Source organism: Vigna umbellata, chromosome 4 (assembly GCF_029865625.1).
Source record: "Vigna umbellata cultivar VRB3 chromosome 4, Vumbellata_1.0, whole genome shotgun sequence".
NCBI lineage: Eukaryota > Viridiplantae > Streptophyta > Magnoliopsida > Fabales > Fabaceae > Vigna > Vigna umbellata.
The window spans coordinates 42,847,335-42,856,032 of NC_142168.1; the positions used below are offsets into that span (position 1 = coordinate 42,847,335).

General features: G+C 49.2%; 1 pseudogene; it reads left to right on the top strand.

Annotated features, from left to right (window-relative positions):
* The first annotated feature begins 1,580 nt into the window (after positions 1–1,580).
* LOC124837278 (DEAD-box ATP-dependent RNA helicase 36 pseudogene) lies at positions 1,581–7,431 on the top strand (annotated as a pseudogene).
* Positions 7,432–8,698: the final 1,267 nt, after the last annotated feature.

The following is an 8,698-nucleotide window of genomic DNA, read 5'->3' on the forward strand; positions in this document are numbered from 1 at the left end:
TAGGTCGACACAGATGAATGATCTGTAGTCACAAGGGTGATCGACACGATAGGTCGACACAGATGGATGATCTGTAGTCACAAGGGTGATCGACACGATAGGTCGACACAGATGGATGATCTGTAGTCACAAGGGTGATTGACACGATAGGTCGACACCGATGGATGATCTGTAGTCACAAGGGTGATCGACCCGGTAGGTCGACACAGATGGATGATCTGTAGTCATAAGGGTGATCGACACAGTAGGTCGACCCAGATGGATGATTTGTAGTAACAAGGGTGATCGACACAGCTCATTATGAGCTCTAAGTAAAAGACCTACATAGCTCATGCTCGACCAGAATCCTTCCCAAATGAAAGTATTCCAATTCAAAGAAGTTTACTGGAACATCAAACGGTCGAGAACCGTTTAATGTCGGACATACGTTATCATAGGGAAATTGATATTCAAGTTTCACTTATGTTCACTACTTCTAAGCATGCATATTTCATATTCACATGTATCACCCATATCATACATTTCAACCAACATATATGATGTTCATGTAGTACAGCAACGTTCGATCATGCATACTCAACCAATATACACCTCATACTTATGATCATATACCAAAAATCAGATAACACAGTTCATACTTCATGCGACACATATAATATTCATACAGTACAAGACACACATACGAATTAAATTTAATAAGCTTCCCTTACCCGGATCAATGAAGGAAACGTCCTAATATGAGTCTTTTGGTTCGTCCAGCTAACGGTCTCCTACCCTCAACGTCTCTTGACTCTTCTCACAACCAATCTAATCCACAGAAAATGAATCCTTTAGACTATACACACGCATGCAGCCAACAACTCGGTTTCTAGAAAAACTAAGGACGAGCTACTGAAGGAGAACTTACCAATTTCCGTTCTTGAAACTGTTCGGTCCAATGAGTAGCTCTCGGTTCAGCGGACGTTCCTACGGTGCTGAAACGTGATCGGAGAGAAGCTTGGTGAGTTACAGTAGAGAGAAGTTGGGAGGTTTTAGAGAGAAGTTGGAGAGAAATGGTGGTTTAGGTTCTGAGGAAGATGAATGGTGCGTGCGGGTGAGAGAGGGAGAGTTTTAAAATCTCAGTTTTGTTGCTTTCCTCGTCAAGACGGACGGACGTCTCCCAGCCCAACACCTGCTCACCACTTCTGATTTCAGAAGCTTCTCCCGTGACACGTGGCGTGCGTGCATGCAGTGCAAAGTGCGCTTTTAATGCTTCAGGGGAAAAATGATGGGGTGGGGTTTTCTGTGCACGTCAGAGGACTGGTTTTCAGATTAGGATGGGGGGTTTTGTATTGAGTTAAGCGTTAATGTGGTGTGCATTAATTTGACGTGACAGAGATTTATTGCTACAGATTATTAGGGGTCTCACAATTATATACATTAAGTTTTAATATTATTATATATTTTTATGTTTTAAATAATATAATACATAGAAACTAATGTTTTAAATTATTATTTTTGTAAACGTTATTAAAAAAATGGGGTTCATAGACTGTATGAGAGTCCAGACTCGTTTTTCACCCCTAATTTTGTTAAAGTTAATGGAAATGTCATTGCACGGCCACGAAGACCTCGACGAAGCCGCGACAGACGGCAAGACGTTCGATGACCTCGGCCTGGCGGAGTGGGTCGTTAGTACGTGCCCGGAGCTCGGAATGTAGATGCCACGACACGTGCAGCAGCGTTGCATACCACCTGTGCTGGAGGGCCGGCACGTGCTTGGCATCGACAAGACTGGGAGCGGAAAAATGAGGGCCTTCGCTCTTCTGATCCTGCATCTTCTCGCTGAGCACCCCTTCGGCGTTTTTGCACTCGTAGTGACGCCCACGCGTGAACTGGCGTTCCAGTTGGCGGAGCAGTTCCGCGTTCTAGGCTCTGTCGTGCAACTTCGCATCACGGTTGTGGTAGGCGGCATGGATATGCTCGACCAGGCGAAGGATTTGATTGCGAGGTCGCACCTCGTCATTGCCACACTTGGGAGAATCCACGCCGTGATAACATTGATATTTCTCCTGTTTTCTCCAGAACCAAGGTAGTGAGCTTGTAATTCGATTTGCAGCTGCGTTTGAATAAGTAGTTCGGTGTTGGTCTAGTTTTCAATTTTAAAACCAAAACTTCAAACAAAATTAATCTCGTTTAGGGTTGCACATTGTTCGAATATATGAACCCTGGGAACTCATTAAATGGATTTAGGTTCATAAACCCTAATTATTCCTCCTGTTTTATGAATGACCTGTTTCCGTGAGGATCCTGTTAAAACACAAACTTGACCGGGTGGGCGGACGGTCGCTGCTGAATCCCACGAATTGAAGAAGGCCGGGCGGACGGTCGTCCTCGTACTCCTGGCGCTGCTCCATACTCCAAGTCGGGAGGTCGGGTACCTGTCAAAGACACTCCGACGCTCAAGTCAATAATATGACAAAGCAGTTTGTGATGCATGTATCTTTTGCATCGTAAGGAAAGTTGGTCTGGAACTCATACCTGGAACCTTTATTTATACTGATTGTAATGGGATTTTACCTTCAGTGGGCCCGATGACGAACGACCAATCACACCTTAATCTTCATTAAGGGCTTTAACGAGTCATTAGTGTTTAATCGCGTAGTCGACATAGTGAATGACGGTCGTGACGGCCGGTAAGCAGGGTGACCAGCCGAGGATGTCAATCCTGGGAGGGACGGTCGAAACGGCCGGCCAGCAGGATGACCGGCCAAGGATGTGAACCTGGGAGGGACGGTTGTGGTGGACGCCCAGCAAGATAACCGGCCTAGGAATGTCAACCTGGGAGGGAAGTTTGTGGCGGCCGCCCAATAGGGTAACTGGTCACAATGGATACTCGGTCGATTGGCCTGGATGGATGACCTTGGCGGGGCGCTCGTTCTTGATGGTCGACCTGGATGGACGACCTTGGACGCTCGGTCATGATGGTGACCTGGGTGGGCGGCCTTGGACGTCCGCTAGTTTGGACGCTCGGTCATGATGGTGACCTAGGTGGGCGGCCTTGGACGTCCGCTAGTTTGGAGGCTCGGTCATGATGGTGACCTGGGTGGGCGGCCTTGGACGTCCGCTAGTTTGGACGCTCGGTCCTGATTGTGACCTGGGTGGGCGGCCTTGGCGGGGCGCTCGTTCTTGATGATCGACCTGGATGGACGACCTTGGACGCTCGGTCATGATGGTGACCTGGGTGGGCGGCCTTGGACGTCCCCTAGTTTGGACGTTCGGTCATGATGGTGACCTGGGTGGGCGGCCTTGGACGTCCGCTAGTTTGGACGCTCGGTCCTGATTGTGACCTGGGTGGGCGGCCTTGGACGTTCGCTGATTTAACCAGTCATGACCTTGGTGGGCGGCATTGTGTTGACCGCTCGCGGATGTCTTTTAGTACGGCGTCCGGTCCTGCTCGTACATAAGTCCCCCAAGCCCGAGCATAATGTTATTATGCGAAGGGGTTTTGTCAACGCCCTCACTCCTTGATTTTCTCCTCCTCGCTCTGCGGGTGGGAGACCTTGGAAAGCGAAGTTGGTTTGTAAGGCGGGCAGCCACGCTCATGGGACCTATCCTCATGACCGTCCGGCCCTGACGGGACGGCGGCCGGGGTAGATGGCTTAGGGCAAGTCTTGATTATGGGTGCCTGGGTGTCTGCCCTGTCTTGCTGGTACATGGGCGTCCGCCCTACCATACCTTTCTCGACAATTAGGAGGATGACATGGGCGGCCGGTCCGTTAACCGTTCGCGGGTGTCTTTCCGTACGGCGTCCAGTCCTGCTGGTACATAAGTCCCCCAAGCCCGAGCATAATGTTATTATGCGAAGGGGTTTTGTCAACGCCCTCGCTCCTTGATTTTCTCCTCCTCGCTCCGCGGGTGGGAGACCTTGGAAAGCGAAGTTGGTTTGTAAGGCGGGCGGTCGCCCTCATGGGACCTATCCTCATGACCGTCCAGCTCTGACGGGTCGGCGGCCGGGGCAGTTGGCTTAGGGCAAGTCTTGATTATGGGCGCCTGGGTGTCTGCCCTATCCTGCTGGTACATGGGCATCCGCCCTACCATACCTTTCTCGACAATTAGGAGGATGACATGGGCGGCCAGTCTGTTAACCGTTCGCGGGTGTATTTCCGTACGGCGTCCAGTCCTGTATAATATAAGTCCCCCAGCCCGAGCATAATGTTATTATGCGAAGGGGTTTTGTAGATGGCCCCCGAATTCTTGAGTCCAGTTTTGGCCAAACGGTGAGATGGAATACGTACCTTTGGAGGTCGTCCAGCTGAGTCAAACAATGGGAAGGGCGATCGTTCGACCGAGACCCTGTTCATTGCAACTCAAAAACTGAGGCAGTGGTTCATCAATTTGGACTTTTGGCACGGACGATAGTGGTTCTCGGTGGAACTCTCCATTCACCGTTCGGCCAAGTTGAGAGTGGTTCTCGGTGGAACACTCTATTCATCAACTTGGTCGTTGAGGGGCGGATGACTCGCCCGACCAAGTTGAGAGTGGTTCTCGGTGGAACACTCTATACATCAACTTGGTTTCTGAGGGGCGGACGGCTGTGGTTCTTTTGAAAGAACTCTCCGCTCATCGTCCGGCCAAGTTGAGAGTGGTTCTCGGTGGAACACTCTATTCATCAACTTGGTCTTTGAGGGGCAGACGGCTCGTCCAGCCAAGTTGAGAGTGGTTCTCGATGGAACACTCTGTTCACCAACTTGGTCTTCGTCTGTTTGATGCGAGATGATTGAGGATAGCCCTTTTTGCATTATGCAGTCGTGCAATTGTTGCAGGTTACCTGTATTACGAGGGAAACATGATCGAATTTCCAGTTTAAAGAGTATGTGTTTATACCTTGTGAGGTGGACCGGTCGGTTGAAGATACTCGGATGAAAAGGAAATTTCCCAGAGAGCACTTCCGAAAATAATCGTTTGTTGAATGCCTGAACCCTTGACGTCATAAAGGACGGACGGTAGAGGCCTGATGGCCAAGTATCTTTGTGGCCGAACGGTTTGCATGCCAAATTTGGCCGAGTACCTAAGGCCGAATGGTCGAATGGTAGAAGTCCAATACGTACCTGGAGGCCGAATGGCCGGACGGTTGGGGACGGACGTCCGGGTAACTTCGAACGAACGGCCGAGACTTGAGGTCGGACGGTCGAATGTTGCATGCCAATGCCAAATTTGGCCGAGTACCTAAGGCCGAATGGCCGAATGGTAGAATTCAATACGTACCTGGAGGCCGCATGGCCGCACGGTTGGGGACGGACGTCCGGGAGTTGAATGCCAAATCTGGCTAAGGTTGAGGCCGGACGGCCGGGACTTGAGGCTTGATAGCCGACAGCTGAGGCCAAATGGCCGAGAGCTTGTTGAGGCCGGACGGCTGGATGCTGGATGCCAGAATTGGCTAAGTACCTAAGGCCGAATGGCCGAACGGTAAAGGTTGAACGCGTACCTTGGAGGCCAAATGGCCGGATGGTTGATGCCGGACGGCCGAATTACGAACGACCAAGTGGTTGAGGCTGGACGACCGAGACTTGAGGCTTGATAGCCGACAGTTGAGGCCAAATGGCCGAGAGCTTGTTGAGGCCTCATTTCCGGACGGCTGACAGCTGAGGCCAAATGGCTGAGCCTGAGGCTGAACGACCGGGAATTGAGGTCGAACGGCCGGGATACTAAGATGTTGGGTTGATGAAGCCGAGTGCAAAGGGCTGAACGGAGGAAGTTGACGTTCTCTTGAGGTGCCCTTCAATGCTCATTGGTTTCCTGTGTCTACAATGGGGAATATCCACTCGGCCCCACGGTGGGTGCCAAATGTTTCGACATTTTCCGTGAGGATCCTGTTAAAACACAAACTTGACCGGGCGGGCGGACGGTCGCTGTTGAATCCCACAAACTGAAGAAGGCCGAGCGGACGATCGTCCTCGTACTCCTGGCGCTGCTCCATACTCCAAGCCGGGAGGTCGGGTACCTGTCAAAGGCACTCCGACGCTCAAGTCAGTAATATGACAGAGCAGTTTGTGATGCATGTATCTTTTGCATCGTAAGGAAAGTTGGTCTGGAACTCATACCTGGAACCTTTATTTATACTGATTGTAATGGGCTTTTACCTTTAATGGGCCTGATAACGGCCCTTTTACCTTTAGTGGGCCCGATGACGAACGACCAATCACACCTTAATCTTCATTAAGGGCTTTAACGAGTCATTAGTGTTTAATCGCGTAGTCGACATAGTGAATGACGGTCGTGACGGCCGGTCAGCAGGGTGACCGGCTAAGGATGTCAATCCTGGGAGGGACGGTCGAAACGGCCGGCCAACGGGATGACCGGCCAAGGATGTGAACCTGGGAGGGACGGTTGTGGCGGACGCCTAGCAGGATAACCGACCCAAGAATGTCAACCTGGGAGGGACGCTTGTGGCGGCCGCCCAGTAGGGTAACCGGTCACAATGGATACTCGGTCGGTCGGCCTGGATGGACGACCTTGGTGGGGCGCTCATTCTTAATGGTCGACCTGGATGGACGATCTTGGACGCTTGGTCATGATGGTGACCTGGGTGGGCGGCCTTGGACGTCCGCTAGTTTGGACGCTCGGTCATGATGGTGACCTGGGTGGGCGGCCTTGGACGTCCGCTAGTTTGGTCGCTCGGTCCTGATTGTGACCTGGGTGGGCGACCTTGGCGGGGCGCTCGTTCTTGATGGTCGACCTGGATGGACGACCTTGGACGCTCGGTCATGATGGTGACCTGGGTGGGCGGCCTTGGACGTCCGCTAGTTTGGACGTTCGGTCATGATGGTGACCTGGGTGGGCGGCCTTGGACGTTCGCTAGTTTGGACGCTCGGTCCTGATTGTGACCTGGGTGGGCGGCCTTGGACGTCCGCTGATTTGACCGGTCATGACCTTGGTGGGTGGCATTGTGTTGACCGCTTGCGGATGTCTTTTAGTACAGCGTCCAGTCCTGCTGGTACAACCTGATTTAAAGCAGATTTAGATAAGCATTTTAATTATACTCTTTTACCTATGGTATTATTCATAATTATATGAATTAATATTTGACTTATGTCGCTGCAGTTTGTTGTCTTGGATGAAGCAGATCGAATTCTGGATGCTTGTTTTCAGGAGGAATTGAAATTTATCTTTCAATGCTTACCTGAAAATCGACAAAATCTGTTCTTTTCTACGACAACTACAATTAATCTGCAAAAGTTGCAAGAACGTTACCAAGATAAGATGTATGTTTATGAGGCATATGAAGGTTTTAAAACAGTTGAATCACTTAGGCAACAGGCGATATTCATTCCTAAAAAGGTGAAGGATGTATATTTGATGCATATCTTGTAAAAAATGGAGGATATGGGAATTCGGTCTGCCATCGTGTTTATCTCAACATGCAGGTATATTTCTACATTGTATGTTTAGATTCTTTGTTACCAATTTTGTTTTCTATATTATGGTTTGTTATTCATTTTTATGCTACGTCCATATTTATGAACGTGGTAAGCTTAGATGGTGATTCATTCTGATATTCCGTGAGTGCTCGTTCTCAAGTAGAGAGGAGTAAGTCATGCGTGGGAATGGCAGGAGGTCTAGTCCATAACTGTAACTTGGACAGAACAGACTAACCTTAGGTGGCTACTGATGAGCATTCCAGTTACCCCACCTGAGTGCACGGACGCCTTAGCTACACAGGATTCATACAGTCCGGACGGTTGGTCTAGTATCAGGATTTTGGATGAAATTTATGTATGAATTGAATGTATATGTTGTGAACTTACTTGCTGGAATTGATATGTATAAAATGTATGTTTTGGTTTGAATTAAATTCAATAAGCTTACCCTGTATCTCTTTCTTGTGTTGTCGTTCGTCCTTGAACCTCCGTCTTGTCTATGCAATGATCATCCGTGTGGATGTGAGCAGATGGAGAGGCGTTACTGGAAGAAACACTGGAAGAAGAAAATTTGGAGGACGCCAACCTCGTAGAAGTAGAAGTGAAGGCCGAACAGTGAGGGCGTTCGGTTTTTAGTTATAGTAGTTAGAATAGCGAGCGGCTGTGAGCGAGCGCTCTTTTGTTGTTTGTAAATAGTTGGACGTTCGGTCATTGTTTTGTAAACCGTTCGTCCTCTTTTATTTTGTGAACGCTCGTTGTTTTATGTACATTAACGGCCGTTCGGCCTCTTTCACTATTGTCGTTCCCTTTGCTTTAAAACTGTTTTGAATTATTAATATATGTGATTATTCTAAGTATATAGTTGATGACTGTATAATTTTGGGATGTTACATTATTGGTATCAGAGCAGTTTTGTTCTCTTAAGGACGCTGTAGGTTATGAGTGCATTGCGTTTTTGCTGTGTGCTTATTGTGTGATTGGTGAGTTATTGTTTTAACTCTTAGTCATGACTAACGTTCGTTTTCTCTGGTCCAGAGAACAATGGCGCCTAGACTTCCTCCTCCCCCTCAGCCTAACGAGCCTGATGCGTCCAACAACGCTAGGTTGTTGGAGACGGTGATAGACCGCTTACAGCAACAGAACACGACACTGATGGAACAAAATGCCACTCTAATGCAACAGAATCAGAGTGCCATGCAGAGTTTGGAAGCTTCACGTGCCAACTCTGAAACTACACAAAGACAACTGATGGAGATCTTAGCAGCGACCAGGCATAATTCAGGGGCGTCTTCTTCCAA